The sequence below is a fragment of the Myotis yumanensis genome, unplaced genomic scaffold (assembly GCF_028538775.1).
Source record: "Myotis yumanensis isolate MYYU_CA2020_CCGP unplaced genomic scaffold, mMyoYum1.0.hap1 SCAF_17, whole genome shotgun sequence".
NCBI lineage: Eukaryota > Metazoa > Chordata > Mammalia > Chiroptera > Vespertilionidae > Myotis > Myotis yumanensis.
In genome coordinates, this window is record NW_027223768.1 from 44,148,758 (window position 1) to 44,174,470 (window position 25,713).

The window sequence follows — 25,713 nt, forward strand, 5'->3', positions numbered from 1 at the left end:
CTAAGGCAGAGCTGTTGCTACTCTTTAGGCTCCACTGCCTATGAAAACTACAGCTTTATATTCAATCCGGTGATTTCTTTTAGCACCTCTTACGTTCAAGGGACAGGGCTAAAGGCTGCAGGAATCCATAAGTAATCATGTAAGACATTTACCTCATTGAAGGAGCTAATTAAAGCCACTAGCCTATGAGTTAGGGGAGAAGGAACCTGAGCTCTAGATAGTTCCTGGCACAGTCTTCACACTTAGGCTGCTCCTTAAAACCATGTGCACTGGGAGCCTCCCCTCCCAGTTTGGACTGGATTGGTCTGGGGTAAGTCCTGTACTTTTGTAAGCTTCCCACTTGATTCTCATGTGCAGCCAGAGCTGAGAACCCTAAGGTAGGTCTGGGGGAAAGGACAGGAGGGGTGAAGGTGTGTGTAAGATGCACAGGCAATCTTTATGTGCTGACACAGGGTTGAGAATTACTGCGTTCCAGTGGCTAAAAATACACAGTGACATTCAAGACGCAGCTGTCACTTACCCAGTGACATGGAAGTTGATTATCCTATCTACATCTAGTTTTCTTATCTTTCAAATGGGAACAGTAGGAGTGCCTACTATCTCATTGGTTTTACTGCAGAGCAAATAAGCCAGTCCCTGAAAAGCACTTCCCACAGTGTCTGCCAAGCAGGGAAAAAGGCAGACTGGGACTCTACGATGACCAAAATGTTGCATCTTGCATATGAGAAGGTCTTCAATTGAATATAGTAACCTTTTAAAATGTGTTTATATTGACCGTTTTCTTCTCACCTATAAATCAAAAGGGACATGTTTTTAACCTTGTCATGAGGATGTAATGAAAAAAATATACGTAAAGTGCCAAGCCCAAGACTTAGCCCGAGGGCTCAAGAAGCTTCCTGGCTTTCCCTCCCATTTCTCTTTACCAAAAGCCTAGGATTCAATTAAAGAACAATTAGGGAGTACTTACTGTGGTAAAAGTTAGGGGCTAGCTGCCAGGAAGCTCCCATGTGAATGAGACCTGATCCCTGCCCCCTAGATGACAGGATGAGGGAGTATGAGATAGTAAGGACCCAGTGCCACAGAGGGATGACTAGAGGAAGGTGCCCCTACTCTCTGGGCAGTGTCTGGCCTTCACTCAAGCACCTGAATGAATGTGGGGATGCCTTGCTTTAAGTAAACATGATCTGGATTTAGGACACCTCCAACAACAAATCCAATCAGCCCCCTGACAACTCTAATCTCCGTGCTCTATTTCCATAGCATTGTTAAACTTCCCTACTGCACTCACATGATTCCATTTTTTAAAAATGATCTTACAGAGCTTTTTAGGAACACACTGTTGTGTAGATATCAATGGAATTATTTACTTTAACTTAATTCATTTTAAAACTTCAGAGTAAAAACTTAAGAGCCTTTTCCCTAAATCACTTGTTTTGTTGAAATTCATTTTTGGGAATTATAGTCATAATTGCAAGCAGTTTCTTTGACTTTGAATTCTCTTTTGCAAGAATCCAAATTTATTTTATTTCATTCTAACTTTTTATATAAAGTTTTTTTAAATCCTCACCAGAGGATATGCTTTTATTGATTTTAGAGAGAGACATACACATGAGAGAGGAACATGGATTGGTTGCCTCTCGTATGCACCCTTACTGGGGATCGAAACCACAACCTGGGTATGTATCTAACCAGGAATCGAACCCATGACCATTCAGTGCATGATGGAATGATGCTCCAACCAACCGAGCCATGTGGGCCAGGGCAAATTTTTATTTTTAAAAAAGGCAACTTTGAAGAGAAATGTTAACGTAAAAAACCATTGAAACCTGTAAAGAATTTTTGTGAGTTTATTTGAGCCAAACTGTCGACATATGCCGGGAAGCAGAAACTCAAGGAATTGAGATAGTGCTCCAGAGAATGGCAGGGTTACATGCGTACTTATACGTGAAATTCATTGGTGACAGATTTAAGGAGGTGGGATTAAGCGAAGCGGGGAAACCTACGCGATAGGATAAAAAGTAAAATGGACACATACTTAGGTGGGTGCAGGAACAATTAACATGATAAATGAAAGAATTTGCTGTATCTGTCCTGGGCCCAGCACACCTGGCTGTGCCCTAGGGGCTTCAGATACAGGGAAATTACAAGTTACCCAGACATTTCAAGGGTATGTTATCATAGATGCAAAAAGACAGATAGGCTCATTTACGGTAAAGGTTGACCTTATCTGTGAAGATATCGGCTTAGAACGTAACTGCCCACCATAACTGCTTTTAGTTAAGGTTTAATTTCAGACCATTCTCTGTGGTTACTTTAGGTTTCTGAGTCTGCAAAATTGTCATGCAGGCCTCTCCTGAGCTTGTCAGGTCAGCATGTGGCCCCTTTCATCCACAGGAAGAATTGGGCATATATTTTATGCCTTTTGTTATCTCATAGTCTAGATTTAGGAAACTTTTCTATTTGATTCAATACCAGGCACTTGATTGGAATAAAATGGGGGAAAGAAAATGTTTCAGAGTGTTTTCCTCATGCAAAACACACAATACCTTGCCTACTCAGTTAGCTGCTGCATATCCGCTCAGTCATTCACATCTTCTCTTTACACTGCATTGTGGCCTGTATTTCATTTTAGATCCTCAATATAGGCATGAACATCAGAAAGAAAAAACCTACATTTGTTTTTCCAATTTGGAAAAAATGATTTAAAATGTTCGCTTCTCCCTGCAATTCACTTTAGCATTTCCATGTTTCTACTTTCCATTTATTACAGCACCCAAGGGTTCCAAGGAAGCCATATAAAAAGCACAGTTCCTGCTCTATACAGATTTATGAGCTGTGATGTCCCAAGACGGAGTCGCAAATTCTGAGAAGGCCAAAACTAGAAAGAACTTTAAAGACCATCCAGTCCAACCAGCTCTTATTTTATTGTAACATGAGAAGTCGTGAGTTGCCCAAGCAAATCAGGAAAAAAGCTGCTATTCATCTGATGTACCATTCATTAAAGTCATAAATGTACCCCTCTCCTTACGAAAGCCCACTGCTGTATGCAAAAATCTCGATTTACAAAAGGGATAAATGAGTGACGATTTATTTACACATTATTCAAAGTATTCTAAATAGAAGCTTCCATAATGCATGAAAACATTCCATAAAGTTAGATTTATCCACAACTTCTCAGGAACAAACCCATAAAACAAGGCAGACCTGCACTGAAATAAAAGTTGTTAGAGGGGAGGGGAAGCCTGAATGTGCTTCAGGCTTTGCACGTGAATCTCCTTCAAATCCACTTGAGGCAGGTGGAGCCATCACATCCCCACCCCACTTTTACTGTTGAGCAAACAGACCAGGGAGATCAAGTAATTTAGCCGAGTGCTCATAACTAGTAAAGAAGACCTTCAGCTGCTAGCGTAACTGAGTTCACACAACCTTTCAGAAGATTTAATTTAATGGCATATTCAACACAAATGTGACACTATTCTTCTCTGACCTTTATTTGGCTGGCCTGATTTTATCACATCTTTATATTTTAAAATCAATTTCCATTAGTTAAGTTGTATGAGTCCTTTAAATATTTTGAAAATTAACCCCTTACCATATATATGTGTGGCAAACATGTTCTGCCATGCAGTGAGCTCGCTTTTCATTTGTTGGTGATTTCTTTTGCTGTGCAGAAGCTTTTTATTTGATGTAGTCCCATTTGTTTATTTTCTCCTTTGTTTCCCTTGCCTAAGGCTTAGGAGATCTATCAGCAAACATGTTATAAGAGGTATCTAATATTTTGCTGCTGCCGAAACCTGTTTAGCTCAGTGGATAGAGCGTCGGCCTGTGGACTGAAAGGTCCCAGGTTCGATTCCGGTCAAGGGCATGTACCTGGGTTGCGGGCACATCCCCAGTAGGAGATGTGCAGGAGGCAGCTGATCGATGTTTCTCTCTCATCGATGTTTCCAACTCTCTATCCCTCTCCCTTCCTCTCTGTAAAAAATCAATAAAATATATTTAAAAATAATAATAATAATAATAATAATATTTTGCTGCCTATTGTTTCTTGCAGAATTTTTATGGTTTCATGACTTACATTTAAGTCTTTTATCCATTTTGACTTCATTCTTGTGTATGGTGTAAGTTGGTGGCCTAGTTTCATTTTTTTGCATGTATTTGCCCAATTTTTCCAACACCACTTATTGAAGAAACTGTCTTTACTCCATTATATGTTCTTGCCTCCTTTGTCAAATATTAATTGATCATAATGGCTTGGGTCAATTTCTGGGTTCTCTGTTCTGTTCCATTAATCTATATGCCCATTCTTGTGCCAGGACCAGGCTGTTTTGAGGCACAGTGGCTTTGTAGTATAACTTGTTATCTGGTATTGTGATCCCTAGCACTTTGTCCTTCTTTCTCAAGATTGCTGCAGCTATTCATGGTCTTTTTTGGTTCCATATAAATTTTGGAATATTTGTTCTAGATCAGTGAAATATGCCATTGGTATTTTAAAGGAATTGCATTAAATTCATAGATTGCTTACAAATAATCCAATTAAAAAATGGGCAAAGACCTAAATACACACTTTTCCAAAGAGGACATAAAGCTGGCTAAGAGACACATGAAAAAATGCTCAGTCACTAATCAACAGAGAGATGCAAATTAAAACAACAATGAGGTAGCACCTCACACCTGTCAGAATAGCTATCATTAACAAATCAACAAAGGACAAGCACTGGTGAAAATTTGGAGAAAGGGGAACCCTAGGACACTACTGGTGGGAATGCAGACTGGTGTAGCCACTGTGGAAAACAGTATGGAGTTTCCTCAAAAAATTAAAAATGGAACTGCCATTTGACCCAGTGATCCCACTTCTAGGAATATATCCCAAGAAACCTGAAACACCAATCAGAAAGAATGTATGTATCCCCATGTTCAGAGCAGTACAATTTACAATAGCGAAGATCTGGAAACAGCCCAAATTAGATGAGTGGATAAAAAAAGCTGTGGTACATTTACACCATGTAATACTATGCAGCAGTAAAAAAGAAAGATTTCTTACCCTTTGGTATAGTATGGAGGGACCTGGAGAGTATTATACTAAGCCAAATAAGCCAGTCAGAGAAAGACAAGTATCACATGATCTCACTCATATGTGGAATGTAATGAACAAAATAAAATGATGAACAAAACAGATCCAGAGGCATAGAAGCATGGAAAAAATTGACAAATCTCAGAGGGAAGGCAGGGTGTTAGAGGGGATGGAGGGTGGGAAGAGATTAACCAAAGAACTTCTATGCATATCTGCATAACCCATGGACACAGACAATAGTGCAGTGAAGGCCTGGGCCAGGGGGTCAATGTGGAAAAAAGGGGGACATATGTAATACTTTCAACTATAAAGATAAATTTTAAAAACAGAGAAAAGAACAGAAATCATTAAAAAAAATGATTTCCAAAGTAATCTTCCTTTGAAATGTACCAGCTTACAGCAGGATACATTGTTATATCCCTCGCCACCTAATCTCAAGAAGGACAAATGGCTCTGGCCAGTGTGGCTCAGTTCGTTGGGCCTCCTACTGTGCAACACAAAGCTGCCGGTCAGATTCGAGGTCAAGGCCCATACCCAGGTTTTGGGCTGGACCCCCTGTGGGGAGCATGCAGGAGGCAGCTGATCGATGTTGCACTTTCATATCGATGTTCCTCTCTCTCTTCCTCTCTCTCTAAAAATCAATAAGCTATTCTTTTTTTAAGTACTTTATCCTTTAAAAAGAAAAGAGTGACAAATGACAGATCTTTATCAACATTGTCTGCATAACAAAATTTCAAGCTCAGTAACTGCAAAAATTAACCCCACACAGAGTTTACCTTAAATAAACTGGTTGATTCAGAATGACTTAATCAACGGTATCAAGAAAATAAAATATATTTTTAGTGAGTACCACATGAGAAACTGGGTGACCAAAACCTATAAGCTGCTCAAGTTCAAAATTAACAGGTTCTCAACCTTCCTAATGCCGCGACCCTTTAATACAGTTCCTCATGGAGAGACCAAGATGGCGGCGTAGGTAAACACCGGAGACCGCTGCCGCAAACAACCATTTCAAAAATACAACTAAAAGACTGAACGGACATCACCCAGAACCACAGGAAGGCTGGCTGAAGAGAGACTCTACAACTAGAAGGAAAGAGAACAGCAAATCGAGGCTCAGAGGTGGCGCAGTGTGGAAAATACAAAGGTACCGAGGTGCGCGCGCAAAGCGGGCTGGTGGCTGAGGGCGCGGTTGTCGTTTTCTGTCAGGAGTGAGTCTCAGACTCTGGGCTCCAGATCTGGGCGAGTCTCTAGGGACCCAGACTCAAACGGGAGAAGCGGGATTATCCGGCATCAGTTGGGACCTGAGGGCAGCTTTCTCTCCGAGGTTTGCAGCGGCTGCGGGGTTCTGAGAAGCAGAGCCTCTGGGAACGGGACTGAGCGTGGCCATAACTGCTCCCTCCGCCCGCCCTGTTGATCCCGCCCCGCCCAAAACCTGCGCACAGCCATTTGCCGATCGCCTCAGGCAAAGGCTGGATTAGCACCTCCCCAGAAGGCAGACGTTTTCCACACAGCTGATTTCCACAGCCAGCCGGCCTGGTGGTCAAACCCCTCTAGTGTTAACTACAACAATTAAGGCTTGGCTAGAACAAGACTGCGCACAGAGACCACAAGGGGGTGCACCAAGAAAGCATAAAAGATGCGGAGACAAAAAAACATGACAGAAATGGAGGATATGGAGCTAAGAATCGCAATTTTGAGGGCTTGCCATAAATTTGTGCAGAGCCTCACGAAAACTAATGAGACCCTCGATGCTACGATAAAGAAATTAGAAAGTAAGCATACACGGACTGAAATAAAGAATATTATACCCAATAGCAGACCAGAGGAGTACAATAATCAAACCAAAGATTCGACAAAAAACACCCAATTGGAAAAGCAAAATGAAAAAAGAATCCGAAAGTGTGAAGATAGTGTAAGGAGCCTCTGGGACAGCTTTAAGCGGTCTAATATCAGAGTCATTGGAGTGCCAGAAGATGAGAGACAGCAAGATATTGAAAACCTATTTCAAGAAATAATGGCAGAAAACTTCCCCCACCTGGTGAAAGAAATGGACTTACAGGTCCAAGAAGCGCAGAGAACCCCAAACAAAAGGAATCCAAAGAGGACCACACCAAGACACATCATCATTAAAATGCCAAGAGCAAAAGACAAAGAGAAAATCTTAAAAGCAGCAAGAGAAAGAGGCTCAATTACCTACAAGGGAATACCCATACGACTGTCAGCTGATTTCTCAACAGAAACTTTGCAGGCCAGAAGGGAATGGCAAGAAATATTCAAAGTGCTGAATACCAAGAACCTACAACCAAGATTACTTTATCCAGCAAAGCTATCATTCAGAATTGAAGGTCAGATAAAGAGCTTCACAGATAAGGAAAAGCTAAAGGAGTTCATCACCGCCAAACCAGTATTATATGAAATGCTGAAAGGTATCCTTTAAGAAGAGGAAGAAGAAGAAAAAGGTAAAGATACAAATTATGAACAACAAACATGCATCTATCAACAAATGAATCTAAGAATCAAGTGAATAAATAACCTGATGTACAGAATGAACTGGTGATTATAATAGAATCAGGGACATAGAAAGGGAATAGACTGACTATTCTTGGGGGAAAAAGGGGTGTGGGAGATGCGGGAAGTGACTGGACAAAAATCATGCACCTATGGATGAACACAGTGGGTGGGGAGTGAGGGTGGAGGGTGGGGTGGGAGCTGGAAGGAGGGGAGTTATGGGGGGAAAAAAGAGGAACAAATGTAATAATCTGAACAATAAAGATTTAATTTAAAAAAAAAAAAAAAAAAAGTACAGTTCCTCATGTTGTGGTGACCCCTAACCATAAAATTATTTTTGTTGCTACTTAAGTAATTTTGCTACTGTTATGAACCGTAATGTAAATATCTGATATGCAGGATGTATTTTCATTGTTTGCAACCCACAGGTTGAGAACCGCTGGACTAGGAGTTTAGATACCCTGGATTCCAGTTTTGTCTCTGCCACTTACAAGAAGTAAAAGATGATCTAACTTCTTGGGAACTGTTCCATTTTCAGTAAAACAGACATTATAATTCTTGACCTATACTGGACACAGATTGTCCTGAGGGTCAATGGAGATAACGTGTAGACTCAGAAACATGATGGTAGATAGCGCCATAAATAGCATTTTACAGCAGGAGGAGGAGGTCCAGAGAAGCGAAATGATTTGAAAAGGTCACCCAATCTGGGTATGACAGAGCCAAGAATGAAGTTCATAATTTCGAGATTTTTCAGTCCTGAGCCTTTTTCAGGACACCTGGTGCTTTCTCTGTAACAGTTTGCACCTATTGAATGTTGTACATTATTACTCAACATTATTTGCATGCCATCCTAGTTTCCCTTTGGTGAAGCCATTCTTTTCTTATATTCTTTTCTTCTCTTTTCTTTTCTCCTTCCTTCCTTCCTCCCTCCCTTCCTTCCTTCCTTCCGTTTAGCTAACATTGCATAAGTATCAGGTGTGCAACATTAAAATTTGACATCTGTGTGTAGTACCTCCTGCTCACCACTAGAAGCTTCCATTTGTCACCCCCATTCTTTTTTTCTCTTTTAAGTGAATTTATTGGGGTGACACTGGTTAATAAAACCATACAGGTTGCATGTGTACAACTCAATAAAAACATCACCTGCATCCAGCGCTCACCACCCAAAGTCAAGTCTATTTCTGTTCCCACTTACCTCTTCTTTGCCCACTTCTACCTCCCAACTCCTCCTTTCCACCTGGCTAACACCATGCTGTTGTTCCTTTCTATGTGTCATATATATATTTTTTTTTCTTAATACATTCACCTTTTTTCACCCAGTCCTCAACTCTCCTCCCCTCTGACAGCTGTCAATCTGTTATGTACCTATGCTTCTTTCTATTTTGTTTGTCAAATGATTGTGTTGATTATATTCCACATATACCTGAGATCTTATGGTATTTGTCTTTCTCTGACTGGCTCATTTGACTCAGCATGATACTCCCCAGGTCCATCCATGCTGTTGCAAAAGGTCAGATTTCCTTCTTTTTTACAGCCAAGTAGCATTCCACTGTATAAATGTACCACAGCTGTTTTTATCCACTACCCCAATCTTAATTCAGAAAGTTAGGTCTCAAAATACATGCCTCCCAATTTAAAGACTAATATCTTAAAGCTGGAAATGCTCACTTAGGTCAATCAGAGGGACTATATACATAAATAAGAACTGATTCACCTACATCACTGAGAGGTAATGTTTGAGCAAAGTCCTCATGGCCATCTGATCTGTAAGGGTAGCAATCAAATGCTTTGGAGGCACTTTAATACACATGACACTTTCTTTGCAGCATGTGCAAAACCAGACTGCATTATAAGTCGAAAAGCTTTGCTTTAGCCAAACATGGCATTATTACCCGAGAAGAAAGCTAGAGGAACCTTGGCGTCTGCCACAAGTTCCTGCCAACCTGAGGCCAGTCACGTGAGAAATCCCCCCGGATTAAATCCCCCGGTGTGTGAAAAGGGGGTGATGCCAGCAACACCCCGAGTGTTTCTGCGAGTGATGCTGTGAAACTATTTGGTGGGACACCTGGCGGAGCGCAGAATGAAGGAGTGGACTTTCAGGGTTCCAGGCGCGCAGAGCCGACCCCGCGGCGCGTGGGGGTGACGCGTGCGGACGCCCCTCCGGCTTTCTCGGTGCAGCCCCGGGAACCGAGGGGGGCACTCACCTCACCAGGAGCTCCAGGAAGATCACGTTACTGCAGCAGCCAGCGAACACCATGCCCACCGCAAAGAGCAGGCGCATGGCTGGCGCAGGGAAGGGGAGCGCGCACGCGGAGGAAGCGCCCGCCTAGACCACTCCCTCCGCGGTGGCACAAAACTTCGTCCCTTCCAGAGCGCTGTTCTTCACCGGCGCCGCCACCAACGCTCCCAGCCAGAGGAGCTGTAGTTCATTATCAGCCACGACCCCATTCATTTGAGGGGGCGATCTGGTCCCAGCCAGACTACATATCCCAGGATGCCCCGCGCACTTGACACGGTGCTGGGAGGTGTCCCGCCTCTGCTGGGACCCTCCACTCCAGAAGAGAGAGCAGCAACATTCTCCTCAAGCCTCTCGCGATAGGAAGCCGCAGGGTTTGTTGGGAAGTGAAGTTCAACCCTGCGTAGGTGGTTTCTGGCGAGTAAGCCAAGGGCTCAGAGAGGGATGCAAGCGTCCCAGTCTCAACAAACACAGCGCCGTTTTTTCTCGGTGGAAGAGGGAACCATACGTACTTAGACAAGCTCCCGTGGGCCCAGGACGGGCCAAAAGGAAACAAAGCCACGGAAAATCTCCTAGGCGTGCCTCACTCGGCAGATGTCCTGTTAGCAGGACCCTGTGCTCTCGTGTGTGTGTGTGTGTGTGTGTGTGTGTTTGTTTATCCCACAGCTTTTCGGGTGATTATAGTCAAGGTGAAAACAGCAACCGGTAAAATGAATCCCGAAAATGACTCGGCACAAAACAGGTCTTTTTCAGAGTTATTGAATAAAATACAAGTTAACGAAAAATCTTTCCAGGAGTTTTAAATCCGATTTCCAAACAGAAGAAACAACTCCATCATTGGCCCCAGGTCCCCGGCCATCCTCGCGCACACTGGCTTGCTGGAGCTTTAGCTGGTGTCCATCATCACATCGTCATCGTCCAGCAGGGCGTCCAAGTCCTCGGCGTCCTTCATGGCGCTGTCAGCGTCCAGCTGGGAGTCCAACTCCTCGGTGTCCCTCATGGAGCTGTAAGCGTCCTTCTGGGCGTCCAACTCTTTGGTGTCCCTCATGGCATGGTAAGCGCCCAGGTGGGCGCCCATCCTTTTGGTGTCCCTCATCGAGTTGTAAGCGTCCTGCTTGGCGTCCAACCGCTGGGTGCCCCTCATCGCGCTGTAAGCGTCCTGCTTGGCGTCCAACCGCTGGGTGCCCCTCATCGCGCTGTAAGCGTCCTGCTTGGCGTCCAACCGCTGGGGGACCCTCATGGAGTTGTAAGCGTCCAGCTGGGCGTCCAACTCCTCCGCCGAGATCTGTGGCTCTGAATGGCGGCCAGTGCGCCTGCCTGTACGCAGGTTGCCTCTGCGGGAGCGGTCCTGAGTGCCGCCGCTGCCTCCAGATCCTCGGTTTGTAGCCACCCAGCCTCTGTTGACACTCGGTACGGGCCTGGGCTGCGTGACTATCTGCGAGGTGAGGATCTGGATGTGGAGGGGGCGGCCATCCAAAGGGACGCTGTTGTACTGCTTCCTGGCTTCCAGGGCGTCTGCCTTGCGCTCAAAGTGCACGTGGGCTGTTCCCAGGCTGCGGCCAGAGCGGTCGTAATGGACAGCGGCCTGCTTCAGAGGCCCGAACTCCGCAAACAGCTGCTGGATGTCCGCGTCGGACACTCCGAAGTCCAGGTTGGACAGCAGCAGCTTCCCCCCGGTCATCAGGCCGGCGCCCCTGCCGAAGGCCCTGCGGAAGCGGTCGTGTTGCCACTCGTCGGGAAGCTGTCTCGGCCTGCTGTAGGGCGCCGGCCGGTTCCTGCCTCGGCCGAGGGCGACCATGTTCAGGAACGGCCCGCCGCCCCAGCTCTCGGGGGTGGCGGCGGCCTGCGCTCCGCCACCGCGGAGGCCTCCCTGGGAGCCGGCCCGGCCTGGGTCCCGGCCGAGGTCCCCGCCCACGCCCCGCCCCCGCCCCCGCCTCGGCCGCGGCCGCGGCCCCGGCCATGGCAGTCCCGCTGGCTCCGGTCCAGCCGAATGATGTCGTCCAGTGCCATGTGGATTTTGTCGGCCATGGCGGGCCCCGAATCAGCCTCGGATCGAGCCCGTGCGGAGGCACGCCGGTCCTTCACTTCCCGCGCGGCGCCGGGGCTGTCCCAGATGTTGGGGTCCAGGCCCAGGGGTTCCCAAGGGTGTGGACGAGTCGGTGGAGAAGAAATGACACCGAGACAGCGTTCAGTGGATCAGCAGCCCAGCCAGGCTCTAGCCAGGTGCTCTCGCGGCTTCTATGTCCCGGGACCGGGTCTTGGCGAGACCTCTCTCCTGAAAGCTCCCTTGGAGAACGAGGACGACGACCACGACCCCAAGCCTAGGGCTGAGAAGCTCTGCAAAGAAGGCCCTGCGTTCTTTTATAGCCCCAGAGCTGGTGGGAGGAGCCAAATCAGCTGCCCGCTCGACCAATCAGCCGCCCCCAGCACCGACGTCACCGGTTGGGCCTCAAGTTGAGGGGAGGAGGCTTGCATTGGCGCTGCAGGACCAGGAGAGGGCGCCACTGGCCTGCCCAAGCGATTCACGGGGCTTGGGGGAGGACTTGGGAGACAGGGCAGGTGCCCAAGGAGGCCTGCAGGGCTCTGTCTCCACGCCTTGCGGGACGGCATCGCCGTTTTTTCTCGGTGGAAGAGGGGACAATACATACTTAGACAGGCTCCACTGGGCCCAGGACGTGCCAAAAGGAAACAAAGCCATGGAAAATCTCCTAGGCGTGCCTCACTCCGCAGATATCTTGTTAGCGGGACCTTGTGCTCCCGTGTGTGTGTGTGTGTGTGTGTGTGTGTGTGGCGGGGGGACGCGGGGGGCGGGGGGGGGGTTGGAGGCGGGAGGGATAGGTGTGTGGGTGTGGGTGTGGGTGTGGGGGTTTGTGTGTGCGCGGGGGCGAGCGTGTGCGTCTGTGCGTGTACATCCGCAGTCACGCACGGACACTCCTTGCTTTGAACGGTCCGTCGCCATCCATGAACACCCTTCAGCCCCTGCCTTCTCAAAGACAACGCCCCCTGCACGTCCTTCCCGCCTCGGGTCTAGCCAGAAATGGGGAAGTCCAGTACCTGCCTGTGCTTTCCCCACAGGAGGTTTCAGGAGGGGGGCTTGCATTGACGCTACTCGACCAGCAGAGGGCGGGACGGGCTCTTCGGCCCCTGCCCCAGTCCACCCAAATTCTGTAATCCACAGCCAAAGATGACGTCCTGGCCTGTCCATATGATCGACACCCCGCCCACGCCCACCCCCCCCGCCCCCTACCCCCACGCCCAGCCGTCCCCCCACCCCGCTCACTCTGTGGATGGATGGTCAGGCCCCCTCCCAGAGACCAAGTCCAGGCCTGGCCACCTGGCCTTGCCAAAGCCTCAGAAATTGGAAAGGCGGGATCAACCTTTTTTTTCTGAGGAGGGTATTTTGTTGTTGTTTTATCGGAGGGAACGAGTTACTTTGTTTGTTTGTTTGTTTGTTTGTTTATCCCACAGCTTTTCGGGTGATTATGGTCAAGGTGGAAACAGCAACCGGTAAAATGAATCCCGAAAATGACTCGGCACAAAACAGGTCTTTTTCAGAGTTATTGAATAAAATACAAGTTAACGAAAAATCTTTCCAGGAGTTTTAAATCCGATTTCCAAACAGAAGAAACAACTCCATCATTGGCCCCAGGTCCCCGGCCATCCTCGCACACACTGGCTTGCTGGTGCTTTAGCTGGTGTCCATCATCGCATCGTCATCGTCCAGCAGGGCGTCCAAGTCCTCGGCGTCCATCTGTCCGTCCAAGTCCTCGGTGTCCCCCATCGCGTTGTAATTGTCCAGTAGGGCGTCCAAGTCCTCGGTGTCCCTCATCGCGCTGTCAGTGTCCAGCTGGGAGTCCAACTCCTCGCTGTCCCTCATGGAGCTGTAAGCGTCCTTCTGGGCGTCCATCCCTTTGGTGTCCCTCATAGAGTTGTAAGCGCCCTTTTGCGTGTCCAACTGCTGGGTGCCCCTCATCGCTTTGTAATTGTCCAGGTGGGCGTCCAACTGCTCAGTGCGCCCCATTTAGTTTTCAGGGTCCTTCTGGGTGTCCAATCGCTCAGTGCCTCTCATCAGGTTGTAAGCGTTTTTCAGGGTGTCCAACATTTTGGTGCCCCTCATCGTGTTGTAAGTGTCCAGCTGGGCGTCCAACTCCTCCGCCGCGATCTGTTGCTTTGAATGGCGGCCAGTGCGCCTGCCTGTATGCCGGTTGCCTCCGAGGGCGCAGCCCTGAGTGCCGCTGCCAAAGCCTCCATATCCTCAGAGTGTGTGCGTGAGTGCATGTGTGGTTTTTCGTGCGCTGGTGCGTAGGGGTGGGGTGGGGTGTTGGCGGGGGGGGGCGGACGGGGCCCTCGGGGAGGCGTCATCATTGATTAGTCCTTTGACCCAGCAGCTGCCCGCGCCTGTCCTAGGGCCTGGCAGACATAAGTGGCCAGACAGCCGTGGCCCTGCTCTCAAGAGGACTCGGTAGTGTGCTGTTCCCCAGGGGGCTTTTATGAGAATCCATGTGAGAGACGATCACCTGCGTGATGGAATGCCAAAGGAAACCACACTGTGAGATCTCCTTGCTAGATTCAGCTCGCCATCGGAACTGCCTCTTCCCGTGTCAGGGTGACTTCTCCCCTAACTGGACATCATTTCGGCTTCCTGGGAGCACGTTGGTCTCCACGACAGTTGACGGCCCTGACATCCACAAGGGATAACCCAACCGATTCCTTGGTTTGTAGATTGGGACTGGAGGCCCCCTGCTCCATGATGTCTAAGAGAAAAACAGGGTGTGTAAAGAACCCAAAAAAGAAAAAGTGTTTAGAACTCTGTCTCCTGGCCCCACTTAGCAGAGACAGAGAATGATGTCCCACCAGGATTTTTCCGTGAGAGCCCTTGATATGCCCGAATGAACTTTCCTGAGCAGGGTCGTGTCATACAGAGGCACCTAGCACCTGAGGCAGAAGATCTTGGCTGTGTCTTTAGCAGATCGTGTTGAAGAGAACATAGACGGAGGTTGCTACCATGTTTCCAAGCAGCCATAGGGGAAAGGGCTGTGTGAACCTGAATGTATGTGTTCAAAACTGCATAAGGAAAACTAACACACCAACACTTTGCTTCTTTCGCAACAGATTATATTGTTCAAATATGGGCAAGCATTGCTGACCTGAAAGATGAATTTCTTACAAAATTCTACATTCAAAGTTGCCAGATCACCCTAGCTTGCCGCAATGGATCTCACAGTTCTATAAACAACTTTCATTTCCACAGACATTTCATTACTTTCTCAGCTGTGTGTTCAAGGGCTCTTTACAACTGTTCACACAGGCAGATACACACACACACACAGCAAACATGCCCTCATATTTTCTAATATAAAAACAACTATGTATGTGTGTTTCCATTTGTGATTGCTGTATCCTTGGTGTGAGATATTTTAGATTGAGTAAGGAGTAAGAGATCAGCGAATGCCTCGCCTTTCAGACACAGTGGTTTCTACTCTGTGAATGGTCACGTACAGGACCAGTGTTGTTTGATGAATGAAAGGTTTCACCTGATTTAACCCTGCATCATTTCATTCGAGTGAATAATGTGTAAACAGTGTTGGTCTTTCTCGATTCCCTCTCCTTTGTTGAGCTCCGTCATGTTTTCTCAGTGAAGGACCATGTCTGGAGGATTTTCCACATAAGTGACATGCCTAGGGCTCTTCTCCCGTGTAGGGACTCTGGTGTCTGACGAGATTCGCATGTTGACTGAATGCGTTCCCACACTGACCCGCATTCACATGGGCTGTCTCTGGTGTGTGTTATGTGGGAACGTGTCGTCAGCTCAGACTTTTGACGGAAAGCCTTCCCACACATGGGACATACATGTGGTTTCTGCCCCGTGTGCATTCTCCGGTGCTGGTTCAGGCAAGAGCTTTGAATAGTGACATTCATAGCATTGCTTGCCTGGATGGACTCAATCGTGATTTTCTGTGGTAAGATCTTTGATTGAGAGCTCTGTCATATAGGGGACATTCATGTTGTTACTCTACTGTGTGGCTGGTCTCATGCTGTCTAAGGAAAGAACTCTGACGGAAGGCTTTCCCACACTCACCGCATTCATAAAACTTCTCTCCCTTGTGCATTTCATTGTGGTTTCTAAGCCCAGATAGTTGCAGAAAGCCTTTCCCTCATAGGTGACGTTCACATGGTTTCTCTCTAGGGTGCGTCATGTTCTTCCCTCTGAGGTTCAAAACACTCCTGAAGGGCATCCCACTGTCACACTGTTGTGTGCATGTCATTGTGTCTACTAAGGCATTCGTCTAGTCCAGGTGACTTTCCACAATGTTGGCTGTCATCTGGTTTCTTTCTTACATGAACTGAGGAATGTGGAGACACGGCTGGCCTATGAGTAAATTCATCACTCCTATCAGCCCTTGGCACCCTTCTTCTAGAAGCTGTGGAGAGCTCTCATTCTCACCGCATAGTGGGGGCAGGGGTAGGATTCTGGACATGTTCTGAAGTCGTCAAGGTCAGGGAGGGATCCTCAGATGGGGTTGGGGTGGGCATGGACTGAGGGGTTCTGGGAGGGGCACTGAGGCTGCCGAAGGACCACAAGGGAGAGGCACCTCTGGAGGGTGAATTCCTAAGGGCTTTTAGTGCCCCTGAGGGTGGGGATGACCTTGACTGTGAGAGAGGAATTAGGCAGGGACCTAGAGGTGGAGCCCAAACTACTTTCATTTCAAGGAACATCAGACTCCACTCTCCTCTCAGGGACCTGAGCTTTGTGGCACAACCATGATGCCAAACATGATCTGACATGATCAGAAATGAAACCCAATCACAAGCACGACATATTGTGCAGAATTTTATTAGTATGGGATAAAAAGTATATGCAGCAGAATTTAATAAATCATTTCATACGGCATAATACAGAAAATAAAATAAGTAAAATACCCCCCCCCAACAAGACATGATGCGTCTTCCCAGTGTTCAATGTTGCCCTCGCGAGAAGGGGGTGAATCCTCGGAGTCCAGAAAATGCGATGGGAAAAGCACAAGGAAGCTATAAATGAAAGCAGGGTCTACTCTGCCGAGATTCTCAGCCTTAGGCTTGTTGTCTCGGTCGTCGACCGTGTTGACCAAGCAAGCTTTCAGGGGAGAGATCTCGAGAAGACCCGGTCCCCAGACATAGAGGCCGCTGGAGTACCTGGCTAGAACCTGGCTAGGCCGCTGATCAAGTGGAATTGCCCCACGCGCCCCATGGCTGTAGGCGCCAGACGCTTCAACAAGTCCACTCCCCCTCCCCCCAGTTGCAGACAGTGAGTGACACTCGCCCTCTGTCATTCTCCAGAAGCACTCCGCAGCGCCACTGGGATGTTAGGCAGCCGACTCCTCAGCCCCAGCTCCCATGCTGCGCCCCAGTGTGAACCGACCACCGGAGGACCACGGCCCGCCAAGCGCTGCCGAATTGAGGAGCCTGCGGGCCCTGAAGACGAGATGGCGCCCTGCCTGCAAGGCCCCCCGGTGCCCTGGGCCCCAGACGCGCTCACCTCAGTGCTGGTCATGGCTGAAGGCTGTACCCTGCCTAGCGCCAACACGGTGCTGGCGCCCAAACCCGAGCCCAGGCCCAGGTCGGTCCCGCCAGTGTCTCTGGTCCCTGAGGCAGGCTTGGGCTTGGGAGAGGGGGCGCACTCGCCGGTCGGCCTGGAACCCGGCACTCTCCTGGATGATGCTCCCGTGGGAGCCGTCACCATCCAGCAGGAATTCTTCTGCATGTCAACCGCACACATCGCCCTCCCAATAGAGGCCCCCCAACAGGACGAGGAGGTGTTGGCCTGGTTCCAGCCTCCCTTGATGCTCCCCTTCAGGCTGGCTCACTGGAACCTGGTCAGACAGCCCCCCACTCCCGCACGGCCCCATCCGAGGGCCATGGCCTCGAGCCCTGACGCCTAGTCCAGAGAGACACGTGCCTGGGCCCTACTCCAACCTGAGCTTCAACCTGTGGGAGCCTTCCCCACCTCACCGCTCCAAACTCTTTCCCCGTCCCCCAGCCCCAGTCCAGGTCCTTGTGTGCGCCGCCCCTGGAGGCGTGCTCTGGGGCCTGCTCCCAAGGCCTGGAAATGCCTGTTTTAGGAATGAACGGGATGCAATCCCTCCTTACGGGGCTGAGGACCAGGAGAAGGGATTCTGATAGCTGTTGTGAGTTTACCACACAACTGAAAACAATGAATAAAGACAGATGCTCTTTTGAGGCAGGCTGCTTTGCAGAATTGTGGATCAATGGTCACCACCAGGTAAAGCACCGGCAAGTCCGTGCATGCATGGAGCTAGGCCAGGACGTCGTCTTGCACTGCTTACCGAGGGGGAGCTGGCGGGGTGCTGTGTCCGATGAGGGAGTTGAAAAAAAAAAAATCTTAAAAATAACCCTCCTTATAAAATACTTCTTTAAAAAAATAAACTCTTTAAAAAAAAAAAAACCCTCCTTAGAAATGACATCAATCCAGCCTTTCAATGCACAGAAGCTTAGGCAAGCCCACGTGGCCTGGCCCGGACTTGGTCTCTAGGTGGGGGCTTGACCAGCCATCCAGAGAGGGAGCGTGGCGGGGCGGTTGTCGACCAGGTGACCCAGCTCAGGCGGGGCCGTCCCGCCCTGTGCTGGTCGAGAAGCGCCAATGCAAGACGCCCTCCTTCAGCCAGAGCCCGCTGCCTGGACTTGACCTGAGCGGGGAAGGACAAGCAAGGGGCTCGCTAATATACAAAGCCATACACAGTTTATACACATCAACTTCAGCCTCTGCCTCCCATGACCTCCAAGGCCAGCTTCATTCGGTGTGTCTGCGTCTCCGGTCTACCCCCGTCCGCACCCACCCACATCCACACCCCACCCTAGCCTGGCCCATTCCCTTCGAGGAATGAATGCCAGGCGCAGCCACGTTCAGCAGAACCTTTCCTTTCGGTCCTTTGGGTGAATGCCACCTAAAGGGGCATGCCTTGCGGGGCCTAGCTTAGGGCATGTTCGCCCGCACCTGAAACTTGACGCCCAACAGTTGATGCTTTCACTCCTGGGAGTGGCTGATTGGTGGAGCCGGCGGGTGGCTGGTTTGGCTCCTCCCACCATGCTCTGGAGCTATAAAAGAAACCTCGGTCTACTCTGCCAAGCTTCTCAGCCCTAAGCTTGTTGTCTTGGTCGTCGACCTTGTTCACCAAGCAAGATTTCAGGGGAGAGATCTCGCCAAGACCCGGTCCCGGGACACAGAGGCCGATGGAGTACCTGGCTCAAACCTGGCTAGGCTGCTGATTAGTTGGACTTGCCCCCCGCACCTGACAGGTGTGGGCGCCAGACGCTTCACCAAGCCGGCCCCCCCAGTTGCAGACAGTGAGTGACACTCGCCCTCTGCCATTCTCCAGAAGCACCGCCCGCAACGCCACTGGGATGTTAGGCAGCCGCCTCCTCAGTCCCAGCTCCCATGCTGCACCCCAGTGTGAACCGGCCTCGGGAGGACCCCGGCCCGCCTAGCGCTGCGGTATTGAGAAGCCCGCGGGCCCTGAAGATGGGATGGCGCCCAGCCTGCAAGGCCCCCCGGTGCCCTGGGCCTCAGACGCGCTCACCTCAGTGCTGGTCGTGGCTGAAGGCTGTGCCCTGCATAGAGTCAACTCGGTGCTGGAGCCCCAACCCGAGCCCGAGCCCACGTCGGTCCCGCCAGTGTCTCTGGTCCCTGAGGCGAGCTTGGGCTCGGGAGAGGGGGCGCACTCGCCCGTCGGCCTGGAACCAGGCGCTCTCCTGGATGCTCCAAGGGGAGCCATCACCATCCAGCAGGAATTCTTCTGCTCATCAGTCCCACACCGCCAAGCGCTGCTGAAATGATTGGTAGAATCAACATCATTAAGTTGTCTATACTGCCAAAGCAATCTATAAATTCAACGCACTTCTCATTAAAATACCAAGGGCATATTTCACAGACCTAGAACCAACTCTTCAAAAATTCATCTTGAAGAAAAAACGACCCCAAATAGCTGCAGCGATCCTGAGAAAGAACAAAGTAGGTGGGATCTCAATGCCAGATTACAAAGCCACTGTTCTCAAAACTGCCTGGTACTGGCACAAGAACAGACATATAGATCAATGGAATAGAATAGAGAGCCCAGAAATCATCCCCAACCAATGCCCTCAATTAATATTTGACAAAGGAGGCAAGAACATACAATGGAGTCAAGATAGTCTCTTCAATAAATGGTGTTGGGAAAATTGGACAGATACATGCAAGAAAATGAAACTAGACCACCAACTTACACCATACACAAAAATAAACTCAAAATGGATATAGGGCTTAAATATACAATGGGAAACCTTAAAAATACTAGAAGAATCCAAAGGCAACAAAATCTCAGACATATGCTGAAGCAATTTCTTCACTGATACTGATCCTAGGGCATTGGAAACTAAAGAGAAAATAAACAAATGGGACTACATCAAAATAAAAATTTTCTGCACAGCTAAAGAAACCATCAACAAAACAACAAGAAAGCCCACTACATGGGAGAATATATTTGCCAACATTATATCTGATAAGTACCTATTCTCCAACATTTATAGGGAACTCATACAACTTAACAAAAGGAAGATAAACAATCCAATCAAAAAATGGGCAAAAGACCTAAATAGACACCTTTTAAAAGAGGACATTCAGAAAGCCAAGAGACATATGAAAACATGCTCAAAGTCACTAATCGTCCGAGAGATGCAAATCAAAACAACAATGATGTACCATCTCACACCTGTCAGAATGGCTATCATCAGCAAATCAACAAATGACAAGTGCTGGAGAGGATGTGGAGAAAAAGGAACACTTGTGCACTTCTGGTGGGAATGCAGACTGGTGCAGCCACTATGGAAGACAGTATGGAGTTTTCTCAAAAAACTGGAAATGGAACTCCCATTTGACCCTGTGATCCCACTTCTAGGAATATATCCCAAGAAACCAGAAACACCAACCAGAAAGGATATATGCACCCATATGTTCATAGCAGCACAATTCACCATAGCTAAGATCTGGAAACAGCCTAAGTGCCCATCAGTAGATGAATGGATTAGAAACCCCTGGTACATCTGCACGATGGAATACTATGCTGCTGTAAAAAAGAAGGAACTCTTACCTTTTGCAACAGCATGGATGGAACTGAAGAGCATTATGCTAAGTGAAATAAGCCAGTCAATGAAGGAAAAATACCACATGATCTCACTCATTCATGGATAATAGAGTCCATTATAAACTTTTGAACAATAATAGATACAGAGGCAGAGTTGCCTCGAACAGACTGTTAAACTACAGTAGGAAGGCCAGGGAGGGTGGGGGGGCAGAAGGGGGGGTAATAGATCAACCAAAGGACTTGTATGCATGCATATAAGCATAACCAATGGACATAAGACACTGGGATGTAGGGGAGGCCAGGGCATTGTCAAGGAAATGGGCAAAAAACGGAGACATATGTAATACTCTTAGTAATAATTTAAGCAATAACAAAATTATTTTTAAAAAAAAGAAGAAAGAGACCTTCCTTAGTATAAGCCACTGAAGCTTTGGGAATGTTTGTTACTCACCATAACATCTAGCCCAGCGTTTCTCAACCTATGGGTCATGACCATATTGGGGCTTGAACGACATAATCCTTTCACAGGGGTTGCTGAAGACCATCGGAAAACACATGTGTAATTACATATTGTTCGTGTGATGAATCACTATGCTTTAATTATATTCAATTTGTAACAATGAAAATACATCCTGCATATCAGATATTTACATGACGATTAATAACAGTAGCAAAATTACATTTATGAAGTAGCAACGAAAATTATTTTATGGTTGGGGGTCACCACAACATAAGGAACTGTATTAAAGGGTCACAGCATTAGGAAGGTTGAGAACCACTGATCTAGCTGGTCCTAATGGGTGTGCTTTAACAATTCTACTCTCCTGGAGGCAGCAGAGTCTAACATTTTAAGTCAGATCTCTGTTATTAGAAACACTTGGGGTTGCCTTCCAGCCCTGCCTTTATTTAACTCTACTATCAGGCAGTTTACATAAAGCCTCTGAGCCTCAATTTGCTCTTCATAAAATCTCAGTTTGCAGAAAGGACTAAATGACATAATAATGCATGTAAAGCACTGAATTCCAGGTCTGGCACATGCAGTAAACATTCGGTAGCTATTAGCTCCATAGTTCCACAATGTGTACTGAATACAAACATTCTAACATTGTGTGAAGGGTTAACCTTTTGTTCTTTGTAGCATTTCAAATGTTGTTTTTAAACAAATGTCATATTTTTTATTAAAAATAAAAAATCTGAGAGCTGGTATAGCCCAGAGGACTTAGAATCTTCCCATGCACAGAAAGGTTTCTGGTGAAATTATTCATGAGGCACAGTCTAGTGCCTCTGAAATAGGCACTGTTCTCAGGAATCTGGCTGGATTCCCAGTGGGAGGGTGAGGGATTGACAGGAGGCAGCTGATCCATGTTTCTATTTTCCCTGTCCCATCCTATCTCTCAAAAAACAAATTAACAAAAAAAATCAGTTGGAGACAACAAACCCCAGAAACTACCACTAGCCACCTGATCCTAATGTTGTCATTTCCCAGCAACATTCTGGCTTCCAAACACCTATATTCTCAATGGTCAGTGAGTGACTGGGATCCTATTTACACCTGGGAGGCCTGGAAAGGTATATTACCCAAAGGGCTATGCCCCTAATGATAGCTGGGTTTAGCCAATGAAAACCCAGGAGAGGCATATTATCCAGGTGTACATGGTTGAGGGTGGGAGTTCCTGCATCTACCTGGTGGTCATATTGACCTCTTTGGTCTGTTCACAGAGAGTGAGGCTTCCCAGCGCCAGGTCTCCAGAAGGACAAGGCATCAGAGGCAGTATCCCCCTATGAAGGGGTGTGTCTGAGGTTTGCTGAGCCCCAACACACCAGAATTTGGGCTTTTGTGACTCCTGGACACCTCTCTGCTTACAGAGTTCAACGATGCCTTGTTGAGTTAACCCTCCAGCCTGGTGTGTGGGCACCTCTGGGGTCCTGCAGTCCCGGTCCCACTGCCAGGAACAGTGAGTTCATGTGTAGCAAAAGGTGTGATGGGGAAAGAGGTTAACAGGTTACAATACCTCCATGTGAGGACATGATGGTGTGACTGAACTAGGAGGATTTGGGAAATGTAGGACTTGTTTTGTGTATATAGGCAACAAAGAAGATGAGGCAGAGTTTTGCACAAGGAGTTTTACTTTCATTCTCAGGAATCTGGGGACATGAAAGGTCCTGACGAAAAGAGGGACATTGTGTGAGGTAGTTCTGTAAACTTTTCCCAAAGCAGCTCAGAAGAGGAACAGACTAGAAGAGAGATGATAGCAGCTGGGGACAGGTGGCAAAAGTCCTATAAAAGATAAGGTAACTGGAAAGATTGTGCACTGAGGACTGAGTCTTGAAGGAATGTGGTCATCTCCAGGACACATGGGCCTATTGACTGGGAAACGGTACTGAGCAGTCTGAGCCCATGGATCCTGGGGTTGGTGGCCAGAGTCTCAACAGATCTTTCTCTGAACACAGATTCCTGCAAATGCAGAGTGGTTTAAGGGTTTTGTTTTGTGGAACTCATATCAGGGCCTCACACTCTTACAATTTCTGTGATAGTGGTATCCTGAGATTGTCTTGCCTCTGTCCTAGCCCTTATATCTGGGGACCTTGGTGAGACACCAAGCCCAGAATTCTAAGTACATGTCTAAGGTTGTCTGAAATGACACCTGTTTTTGGCAAACAATGGAATAAGATGTGAGTAGACCTTCCAGTCATAGGTTCCTTTATGTGCAAAGGCTTAGAGTGAAGACTGAGCTCATTCAGGTACCAACCGGCATCCACAGGCTGGTGCTCTATCCACTGAGCCAAACAAGCTGGGGCTTGTGTCCATTTTTAAAAATAGGAACTGGTGACAATTGAACAGGAATGAGGTCTAGAGGAGCTTATGAAACCTTTGGAGTCTGGTCTGCAGGTGATGGGAGTAATGGCAGATTTGGAGCAGCAGAGGCAGGTGATCTGAACCAGGACTAATTAGACTTCCTGTGGCTGAAGCATAACCAACCATATTGCTGTGATGGAGGTGGTAGAAAGTCTAGACTGGAGGTTGCTGTGGTGAGCATGATGGTAAGTGACCCATGATGGTGACTGTGGGGGTGAAATAAGCTTTTGTTTTCTGGATTGGTGTTTTATGTGCGGCCAACTGGATTTTCTAATTTTGAGTCTGAGAGAGAGGTAAGAGCCAGGAATGACTTGAAAGTTTGAATTTGGCAGCTGCATGTATGGAAGCACTGTCAACTGAGATGCAGATATTCAGAGTAGAAGTGTAATGTTCATTGGGAATACAAAATTGTTATTTTTATCTGTTTTGGTGTGCGATATTTCAGAGAGCACTTCATAAGCATCTGGAACTCTGAGGAGAAGTTCAGGTTGAAAATGTCTTTAAAGTTGGAAATGCAGTGACCAGGGTAGACTTGTAGATCATCTTTTTAAAAACTTTTTTTTCTGTTTAATTGGAGAGCAAAGAGAAATTAAAACAAGATGAGACGGCAGCTGTTGCATCTTTGCTTGTGAATCACACACCAGGATTGTGTTGAGAGCCTTTTTGTGGTCAGTAGTCTGACTGATTTACATACGGGAATGAGTGGTCATATGTGAGATACACCGGACCTGGGAGAGAGGGCCATAGGTGATGGGACCTGAGTGCTGAAGGCTGTGACTGGTGAAGGGACATCAAGTGCAGCACCAGAAGAGGTAGGCTCTGGATATCTGAGATTTGATGTGGATCTCAATAGGAGAGGTTGTGGCTTTTTTTTTTTTTTGGAGGGCAGTTACAGTGATCAATAGGAATGAGAGAGCATATATCAGTAGCATCATGGCTAGCGTTGAGAAGGTTGAAGGGTAAGAGAGAAATACAATACTGAAGGGGTGAATTAAAGTATTGGAAAAGAAGATGATTAAGAAAAATGGTCCAAGTCATGTCGTATTTGTGTTACCTTTGGCATTATGCCTCTGGGAATGAAGCTATGTGAGAGAAGTGTTGTTCAAAGAGTTATGTGTTGCAGGAAGTGCAAATTGATGGTCTCAGCAACCTAAGCTTGGTTTCAAAAGGGTAAAGTCTGATGCCAAAATTTACAGGGAATTGGGATGAGATTCTAGGGAACAACAGGGTTATTGCCTGAGAGAACAGTGTCAAATCACTCACACTCTCATAATGGACAACATCAATCCATATCCTATGTTCATGACACCCACTGTATTGAAAGGCGTAGTGTGTACAACATTTTTGTACTAGAGAGCAGGTAGGATCTATATGCTCTTTGCCCTTATTGTCATCGGAAGACACTGCATCAGTAGGAATATAAGGAGTGAGTGTCTTTGATGAAACAAAGGCCTGATATCTTCTCTGTAGTCAGAAGTCTAGGGAGCAGATGGATATTGAACTTGGGGTGTATGATAAATGTAAAATCCTAGGAGAGAAGCTGACAATGGACTGAACTGTCCCCATTATGACACGATATGAACTTTGAGGATGTGGCCATTGCCTTCTTGCCAGGGGAATGGGGAATTCTTGATGAGGCTCAGAGACTTCTGTACTGCAAAGTGATGCTGGAAGTATTTGCACTTGGATCATCTGTAGGTAAGACCCTCACATATATCTTAATGGACTGAGGTGATGGCATCTCTTCCTTGATATTCCACCTGTAGCTTTGTCTCTCCTACAGCCAGACCATGGGCTTTGTAAATTTTCCTCACTCTCATGTGCAATGTGCTATGGATGCCAGTGCTGAGCTATGTGGTAGCCCTGAGAAATAAACTCCACAAACTACTTTTTACCTGTCACAGGTGTGACATCTATATAA